Source organism: Nannospalax galili, unplaced genomic scaffold (genome assembly GCF_000622305.1).
Source record: "Nannospalax galili isolate Female #2095 unplaced genomic scaffold, S.galili_v1.0 scaffold682, whole genome shotgun sequence".
Lineage (NCBI taxonomy): Eukaryota > Metazoa > Chordata > Mammalia > Rodentia > Spalacidae > Nannospalax > Nannospalax galili.
Genome location: NW_008348076.1, coordinates 467,461 through 477,373, shown reverse-complemented (window position 1 = coordinate 477,373; position 9,913 = coordinate 467,461).

Below are 9,913 nucleotides of genomic sequence, written 5' to 3'. Positions count from 1 at the left end.
CACATAGCAGCTAACAACTGTCCTTAATTCCAATTTCACAGGAATTGGATGCCCTCTCCTGAACTCCTTGGGCATTGCATGACACAGGTGTTTTTACATACATGCAGGCAATATATGCATACACATAAAATAAATAGATAAATAAATAATAAAAAATTAAAACATGGAACAAAAAAACCCCAAATATATTAACTGGGCATGGTGGCGCACACCTTAAGTCCCAGTAGTTGGGAGTCAGATGCAGGCGGATCTCTGTGAGATCAAAGCCAGCCTGGTCTACATAGCCACGAATTCCAGGCTAGCAGGGGCTACAGGGAGACCCTGTCTCAAAAAGGACAAAAAAAAAAAAAAAAAAAGGTGTATGTGTAGATATGTGCATTAGAGTTGCAGGTGCCAGCAGAGGTTAGAGGCATGGGATCCTCCGAAGCCACAGTTACAGGATGTTGGGCGCCTGATGTTGTGAGTGTGGGAACTGAACTCGGGTCCTTTTCAGAGTAGCAAGTGCTTTTACCACAGATCCACCTCTCCAGCCCCACTGTTTTTGCCTTTTCAGACAATACACATCTTCAGCTTTAGTTACTATGGTTTTATTTCAATGCACAAGTCACATGATTCAAAAGCAATGTTATAAGAGAAATACGTTCAATAGGGTAGATTGGATGAGAAGCTGTCCTTTTATACATCAAACGTCTACCTGCAACTTGCTGTGAGTTTTGCTCAGGCCTTTGCATTTTTCTGAGTTGCTGTTAATTGCTTTACAATGAATGCATAACACTTACTTGTAACTGGGGAAAATATCCAGGGATACAAGATGCTGAAACTGAGCTGGACATGATGGCTCACACCTTTAATCTCAGCACTTTGGAGGCAGAAGCAGGAGGATCTCTGTGAGTTCAAGGCCAGCCTGGTCTATGTAGCGAGTTCCAGGCTATCTGGGGCTACAAGGAGACCCTGTCTCACTGCCCCCCACCCCATTCTGATTTTTAAAAAAATATATTTATTATTTTTATTTTATGTGTATGAGTGTATTGCCTGCATCTGAGTGCACCCATGTCATCCAATGCCTCGGAGATCAGATGAGGGCTTCAGATTCCCCTGGAACTGGAGTTAAGGATGGTTCATAGCCACCATGTGGGTGCTGGGAGTCAAACCCGAGTCCTCTGTAAGAGCACTCAGTGCTCTTAAGCGCTGAACCATCTCTCCAGCCCCTGCCCACCCCCATGCTGAATTTTTTGTTGTAGAAACGAGTAATATACCCTTCCTTTCTAGAGTCTAGAATCGGGCCCAGAGGACCCGAGAAGGATAATTCACCTCCCCCAAAACCCCTCGCCCCTGCTGGAGGACACAGGCAGCACGACCTGGGGGCCGTTCCAGAACAAAACCCTGCATGCAATCCAGGACCCCAGTTCTACCTTCATGCTCACACTGCTTAGGGGTTGTCATTTAAGATTTAAGCCTCATTCTTCAGGAATGAGGTGGCTTTGAACCAGCTGAGGGTCGACGCTTGAGCCCATCCCAGCTTTGCAATCAGCTGCTTGGTCTGGTGACTTTTGCCTCTAGACCAAGGAATTGCTCCTCAGTTTCCTCATCTGAAGAAGCACAACAGCGGAATCTTTGCGAGACTTCCCTGCCTCTCTAGAATTCTATTTATATATTTTGAAAATCAATATGTCGAGATATAATTTACATATTAAACACATCCATTTTATGTTCACAGTTCCAAGTATTTTGACAATTTAGTTGTTGCAGCAGTCCCATCACCCCAAAATCGAATTCCATCATGGTTCCTCTTCATCCTTTTCGATTACTCCTTCTGTCCCATCCTCAGTCCCAGGCAACCATTGATCGCTTGCACTTGGAAATACTATCTTATTTGGAAATCAGCATTTGACACCTTTCCCCCCTTCCTCTGGCTCTTACATTCTTACATTCTTTCTGCTTCTTCCCTGAGCCTTGGAGGGGGTGATATAGATGTCCCATTAATGGTTGGACATCAACAGTTATTTACTCCCTGTACTTTGACAAGTTATAAATCTCTTTAGTCACTGCTGGCCACTGCAAGAAAGAAGCTTCCCTGATTTTATGGATTTAAACATAGCTATTTGGAAGGCAATTTGACAGGCATATTGTGTCCATTTAACAAAACAACAGCAGCAGCTTCCTCATTAGGGCCCACAACCTCCCAGGCACAAATTTTGAGTAGGTTTACAGTACCAGATATGAGGTCCCTCTGTGCTTGTTAGTTTTTGTTAACTTGACACAAACTGGAGATACTTTGGATGAAGGAACCTTAATCGAGGAATTACCTCCCTCAGATTGGTCTGTGGGCATATGTGTGGTAGCATTTTCTTGATTGCAGTTGATGCATAAGGGCCCTGTGCTGGATAGCTTTAGTGTCAACTTGACACACCTGTGTTGGGGTCCTCTGTTATGCAAAGTAGAAATCTCTTCACGTCCGGATAGCTCACGAGCTCAGAAACCATGTGCTGCAGATTCCTTTCATAGCAGGTTTTAGTCAGGCGTTGTCTGATAGCCTGATAGAAGCCCACCGCCCTATGTAAATGAGGCATCCTAAAAGTACCTATCAGCTAAGACTTCTTCTGCTGTCTCTACACTATAAATAGTCCTAGTTTTACCCCAATAAAGTTGGAGCTGGAGCTGGAACTGAATCACTGAGATGTGAGCTGAGTCACTTGTCTTGAGCTGTAACACTAAATCCTGTGATCCAGTCTCCCCGGGGGGTGCTATTCCTCCGTCGCCGACTCATGGATACCCTGGCTTTCGCTGTCCCTCATATGCTTCCTGTGTGATCCAAGTGGCCAGTGGACCTCACATCCTGAGGAAGGCATATGGGTGAAATAGGGACGGGATCGACTGAGTAGACCTCCGTAGCGGAGGAACTTTCACTGCCCAGGAGTGCGTGCTGGGACCCTGAGAGCCCAGCGCGTGCTCGCCTATACACCTGGGTTGAGGGAGCCTCAATTGGGGAGTTTCCTCTATTGCACTGGCCTGTGGCCATGTCTGAGGGGCATCTTCTTGATGAGTGATGTGGGAGGGCCCAGCCCACTGTGGGTGGTGCCATCCCTGGGCAGGTGGGTCTGTGTTGTATAAAAAAGCAAGCTGAGCAGGGGCCAGGGGAGCAAGCCAGTAAGCAGCATTCCTCCATGGCCTGTGCTCCAGCTCCTGCCTCCAGGTTCCTACCCTGAGTTCCTACCTTGGGCTCCTGGATGAACTGGGACCTGGGAGATGTAAGCTAAATAAACCCTTTCCTTCCCAGGTTGGTAGTGGTCAGAGTGTTTTGTCACAGCAATGAAAAAACAAACTAGTCTACCTTGGGTGGTACCATCCCTGGAAAGGTGGGCCTGAACTGTATAAAAATGGCATCTGAGGGGCTGGAGAGATGGCTCAGCAGTTAAGAACACTGACTCTTCTTGCAGAAGACCCAGGTTCAAATCCCAGCACCCACATGGCTGCTAACAACTGTCTGTAACTCCAGTTCCAGGGGGATCCAACAGCCTCTTCTGTCCTCTGCAGGCATTGCACCATATGGGTGCACTTACCTACATGCAGGCAATACACACATACACATAAAATAAAAATAAATAAAAAATATTTAGAAGCCAGGTGTGGTGGTGCACGCCTTTAGTCCCAGCACTTGGGAGGTAGAGGGAGGCAGATCTCTATGAGTTCAAGGCCCGCCTGGTCTACATAGTGAGCTGGGGCTACAGGGAGACCCTGTCTCCAAAAGACAAAAAAAGAAATATTTAGAAAGAAAAAAGGAAAGGCAACTGAGCAGGCCAGAGGGAGCAAGCCAGGAACCAGCGTTCCTCTGCGGTCTCTGCTTCAGTTTGATGATGGACTGTGAGCTGCAAGCAGTAATAAACCTTTTCCTCCCCAAGGTCCTTTTGGTCAGGGTTTTATCACAGCAACAGAGACCAAACTAGAACACCCTCCTCTGGAGCAGGCATTGGATCCAATCATTAGTCAGTTACTGCACAACAGACTTACCATTATTGTGGCAGAGGTCTCATCTGGCCTAGTGGTCATTATTGTTGTACACAGCGTCCACAGCTGAGTAAGACTGTTGATGACAATTCTTTCCCAACATTCTGCATAGTATCTTCTGGTTGCTCAGCAGGTGGAAGCTACCAGCCCAGTTCCAGCTTGATTTCTCTATGTCCTATGACCAAGGCACCTGGCATCTTCAGCAACAGGTCTTACCATGTAATTCTGGTGGGCAACCAACAGCAGTGATCTGCATTGTTGCGGGGGCGGGGGGTGTTAGAGGCCTTCTGTGATGGCTAATCCTGGTTGTCAATCAACTTGACTGGATCTAGGATTAACTGAAATTAGAGAGATCTTCTTGATTGGATCATCTAAAGCTGGAAGACACACCCTAAATGTGGGTGTTACCTTCTGATGGCAGCCCGTATAAAAGGCCATGGCAGAGGAGAACGCCTGGCTTCTTGCTGCTTGCCTTCTCTCTCGCTGGTGAGTTTGTCTTTCTGCTGTGACTAGCTGATCTTTTGGAATTAGTCAGACCTTCAGCACCAGACTGGGAGTACTGAGACATCCAGCCTTGTGGACTGGAGCGACTATGGATTCTCAGCCTCTCCAGTGTGGCGTAGCCATTGTTGGACTACTCGGACTCTATCCTGTGAGCTAAGCTGATAAATCTCTATACATATATATTCATTCTACCGGTTCTGTTTCTTTGGAGAACCCTGACTAATACACCTTCTTTACCAACAACTCATTAGAAGGTAGCCTACTCCTGACACTGGGATTTTCATTTAATAATCTATGGCCCCAGGAGCAGCTCTGTCTGAACATACTCCATTTTTTAATTGTTGTAAAATATAACATAAAATTTAAAATTATTTATTTATTTAGAAGCAGGATTGCATATAGCCCAGATCAGTTTTATACTCATTATACAACTGAGAATGATCTGGAATTTCTGATCTTCCTGCCTCTGTCCCTGGAGTGCTGCTGGGGATCAAACTCAGGGCTTCATGCATGCTGGGAAAACACTCTACCAACTGAGCTATATATACAGCCATCATCTTAGATAATATTTAAATGTACAATTCAGTAGTGGTCAGTCAGTTAGTCATTCCCACTGTTACATAATCAACACTACTGTCCATCCATCTCCTCTTGCAAACCTTAAACTCTTTATCCACTAAATAACTCCTATTCCTTCATCTACTAGCAATGCCCACCCGTCCCATCGGTTATTAGGTTTCAACATGAATTTGGGGGATATAGGACACAAGCTTTCAGATGATAACAAGGCCTTTGTCCATGTGTAAATGGGGTTATTTTGTTGTTGAAATTTTAGATGTCCTCTGTCATAGACTTAATTCCTTTCAGGAAAATGATGTGCAAATATTTTCTCCCAATCTTCGGTTGTGTTTTTCCTTTGTTGCTATTACCTTTATTTTGTTTTGAAATGGGATCTTGCCATGTAGCACAGGTTGGCCTTGAACTTTTAATCCTCCTGCCTCTGGCATAAGCTATCATGTCCAGCTAAGAGTTTTTAAATTAATACACATTAAAATTCTCATGAAATCCAATTTGTCTATTTATTCTTTTGTTGCATGGACCTTTGGTGTCATAGCCAAGAAACTGTCAAATCCCATGTTTTGAAACTTTGTCCTGTGTTTTCTTCGAAGACCTTTGTAGTTTTAGATCTTACATTTAGTTCTTTGATGATTTTGAGTCCATTTTTGTTTTTATTTTTTGAGATAGTGTTCCGCTGTTTAGCTCAGACTGGCTTCAAACTTGCCAGATGGCTTCAAACTTGCCAGGTGGCTTCAAACTTAGTTCTCTTGCCTCAACCTGCAGAGTACAAGCAGATGCTGCCATGCCCAGATTTCAGTAAAGTTTTATATAGGGCATCAGAAAGTGATCTGAATTTGTTCTTTTGCATATGGACATACAGAGTTCCAGCACCATTTGGTAAAAGATTGTCTGTGGGGTTAGAGAGGATACTAACACATCACTCAACTCTCACCAGTGAACTCTTCCTCATGCAACAGAGGGTGGTGAACACAGAAAGCTACAACTGGCCAAAATGTAGAGAATAATTGACTGCAGTATGTGTGTTCCTGGATAGGACTTCTATATTAAACCTCACCCACCCAGGGTTCAAGGACCATTTGGAAGAGGGGGCGGAAAGATTGTAAGAGCCAGAGGTGGTGCATGACCATAAGGAAACAGTCTTCCAGGCTTCTGGGAACTTGCTCATATGAACTTATAGCAATGACATAAGATCCATGCAAACTCAGACAAAAACCCAGCACAGAACTGGGGAAATGGGCAGGAGGCCCCAACATTAGCTGAGGAACTATTGGTAATGGATCACTGCTGGGTGACAGTGAGTTGATCTTCTTTAAGGGAGTGATGCTAGATAGGCTGACTATGTGGGTGCTGGGAACTGAACCCCCGTCCTCTGCAAGAAAAGCAAGTGTTCCTAGCCATTGAGCCATCTTTCCAACCCCCACACCCATTTTTAAACACCAAGGAAAAAACTAACACCTTTAGGCATTCCACCATCCTGTGCCCATTTTTAAAGGAATCATGGCAAGGGAGTTTGCCTCAGCACCACTAACTTGAACTAATCAAAACTCATCTGCCAGACTCCGTTAGGGAGCATTTGGCCACTTAACACCTGAACAAACTGGAGAACTTCCCCAAAGAAGGAGGAGAAGGTGCTGGCTAAGCAACTAACACTATAGCACAGCACATCTTGAAAGGTAATTGAATCTCCTTCTACCTTTAAAGATTTCTTAAAACAGCTGTATATTCAAGTATAGAAGCACTAAAAGCAGGAAACCAGAAACCAATGTTTACAAATGATTGCGTAAATTCTATTCTCTGGCGAGCCAAATACTTTCATATGAATGCATTCTTTTTTTCTGGTTCTAATGCACGACTGAAAGACTTCTTCCATGGCTCTCTTCTGTTGAATCTGCTCATCTTAAAAATAACTACACTTCCTGTTATTTTCAGGTACTGGACCCTGGGTAACTTCCTAAGGAAGTACATGTGGGAAATATGAAGGTCAACAGTGTGAACTTGACTGGATCTATAGTCACCTGAGAGTCAAACCTCTAGGCGTGTTTGTGAGCCTAGTTGACTGAGATGCGAGGACCCACTCTAACTGGGCAGTATCATTTCTTGGACTGGGAGCCTGAACTGAATAAAGAGGAAAAAGCAAGCATTCATTTCTTTCTGCTTCCTGCCTACGGATACAATGTGACCAGAGCCTCCAGCTCCTGCTACCATGACGGCTCCACTGTGATGGACTGGGACCTGGAGCTAAGGGCCAGAATAAACCCTGACATCGATTTGTCAGGTGTTTTATCACAAAAATGAGAAAACTAGCACAGAGGATAAATTTTCTGAGTTATTGACTGGCTAAAGATCTGTTCACTCTGCTCCTACTTTTTTTAAGTGATTTTTTTTTTTTTGTCTTTTTGAGACAGGGTCTCCTTGTAGCCCCAGCTGACCTGAACTCACTATGTAGACCAGGCTGGCCTTGAACTCAGAGATCCGCCTGCCTCTGCCTCCTGAGTGCTGGGATCAAAGGCGCGCGCCACCACGCCCGGCTTTAAGTGATTTTTTTTAATTGATTTTTTTTAATGTGTATGAGTGTTTAACTTCGAAACCACTGAAAAACATGCACGAGTTTTAATAAATGATGAGTGTAAGACAAGTAGGAATCATAATAAGTTATCGCACATATTTTCCTTTTTCAAACACTGGAATTCTGAACACGGAGCGTCACTGAACGTGAGACATATTATATAGCGCTGTCTGCATTCACTCCACACACGGACTGTCTGAGGCTGTCTCTGAATCATCTATACACTTACCACTGTCACACTGTCAAAGTGGCATGCATTGTCAAAATCCTGCAATGAACTTCTAGTCCTCAGTTGTCACTTTTTCATATGTAATTAAGTATTTTAAGGAACAAGAAATATGAAAACACAAAGTAGTTCTGCTAAGGGCTCTGTTTGTCTTATTCAGATCGTTCATGCACTAGGCCTGGAGAAAAATTTCTTTTTTGGTACAGAGGTGTCTTGAACATGCTAACCAAGTATTCTACCACTGTGCTACATCCCCCAGGCCTTTATTTTAAATTTTATTTTGAAACAGGGTCTCTCTAAGCCACCTAGGTTAATTTTGGACTATGTATCCATTCAGCCTTAAGTTTGTGATCCTCCTGCCTCAACCTCCCAGGTAGCTGGAATCTGACAAAAACTTTGTAGCCTATTTTCAGCTAAGAAAATGGAAGTCTTCCTTTTCAGTTGCTTTTAGTTATTTTTTTCCTAGTCAACCATTTGAGTATAAAGTCCAAAAGCAGCTTAGGAGTCAAGCACATTTTTATATTCTTTGTTATAAAATATCACTCAAATAAGATCCACTAAAAGGACACTTTTTCTAGCATATGGGTTTTGTTATAATCCAAATATTTTCTTAAATATTTTTTAAAAATTTAAAAAATTTTATGTGTATGAATGTATTGCCTGCATGTGAGTGCACCTGTGTCATGTAATGCCGTGGAGATCAGAAGAGGGCTTTGGATTCCCCTGGAACTGGAGTTAAGGACAGAACATAGCCGCCATGTGGGTGCTGGGAATCGAACCTGGGTCCTCTGCAAGAGCAGTTAGTGCTCTTAACCGATGAGCCATCTCTCCAGCCCCCAAATCTGACTTTTCATCCAGCTGTCCTAAAACTGTTTATTAAATCCCCTCTCTCTGAGTGATATGAGACACTATCTTTGTAATATGCTATTTTCTTGAGCTTATTTATAGTTTTTTTATTATATTCCAGTGACTTGCCAGTTATATAGACTTTGTTTTCATTTTTTTCCAAGTAATCAAAATTTTATTTTACTTTGGGGATGGAGTGTTTGAGATAGGGTCTCCCTGTAGCCCCAGTTGGCCTGAAACTATGTAGACCAGGCTGGCCTTGATCTCTCAAGGATCTGCCTACCTCTGTCTCCTATGTGCTATGATTAAAAAGCATGTGTCATGACACATGGCATTCAAAACATAATTTTTTAAAATTGCCTTCTTTATAATTTAAAAAGTTTGAACTGTTGTTAGCTGTCATGTGGGTGCTGGGAACTGAACTCTGGTTCTCTGGAAGGAAAGCCAGTGCTCTTAACCACTGAGCCATCTCTTCAGCCCTATCCCCCCTCCCTTCTTTTTGAGACAGAGTTTCACTCCAGTTAACGCTGGCCTGTGATTCACTATGTAACCCAGGCTGGCCTTGTAGCAATCCTGCCATCTTAGCCTCCTGAGTGTTTGGCATGCAGGCAAGCCACCATTATACTTTCATAATCTCGTAGGGCCTGTTTGTTCCTCCACATCGAACAGCACTTTCTTTTTCAAGGTTTTCCTAGATCTTTTCTTTTTCCTGTATGAACTTTATAATTTACTTATTTAGCCAGAAGAAAATGGAATTTATTTTTTACATTCTTTCATTACATATTTATTTATTGTGTGTCAGAGGACAACTTGCAAATGTAGACTGTCTCCTTACACTAGGTGGGTCACAGGGATCAAACCCAGATCATCAGGCTTTGTGGCAGGAACCTTTACCCGCTGAGCCATCTAGACGGCCTAAAAAATGTGGAGTCTGTTAGGAACACACCTGTTTGAGGGTACCCCTTTCACTGATGTGTGTTCCATTCTGTAAGCCTCTTCTCTGAGCTTCTAGATTCTAATGATCCCAATTGCTTCCTGCATTACCTCAATATCTCCTCTTTCATTTAAATTTCTGCAATGCCTGTTTAACCAATTCCTTCTAGTAAAACCTCTTGAGAATCTTAGCATAGTTTCTGTTTCTCTAATATAATCTTTTCATAGTTTTATAACTACTAGGAAAAATATAA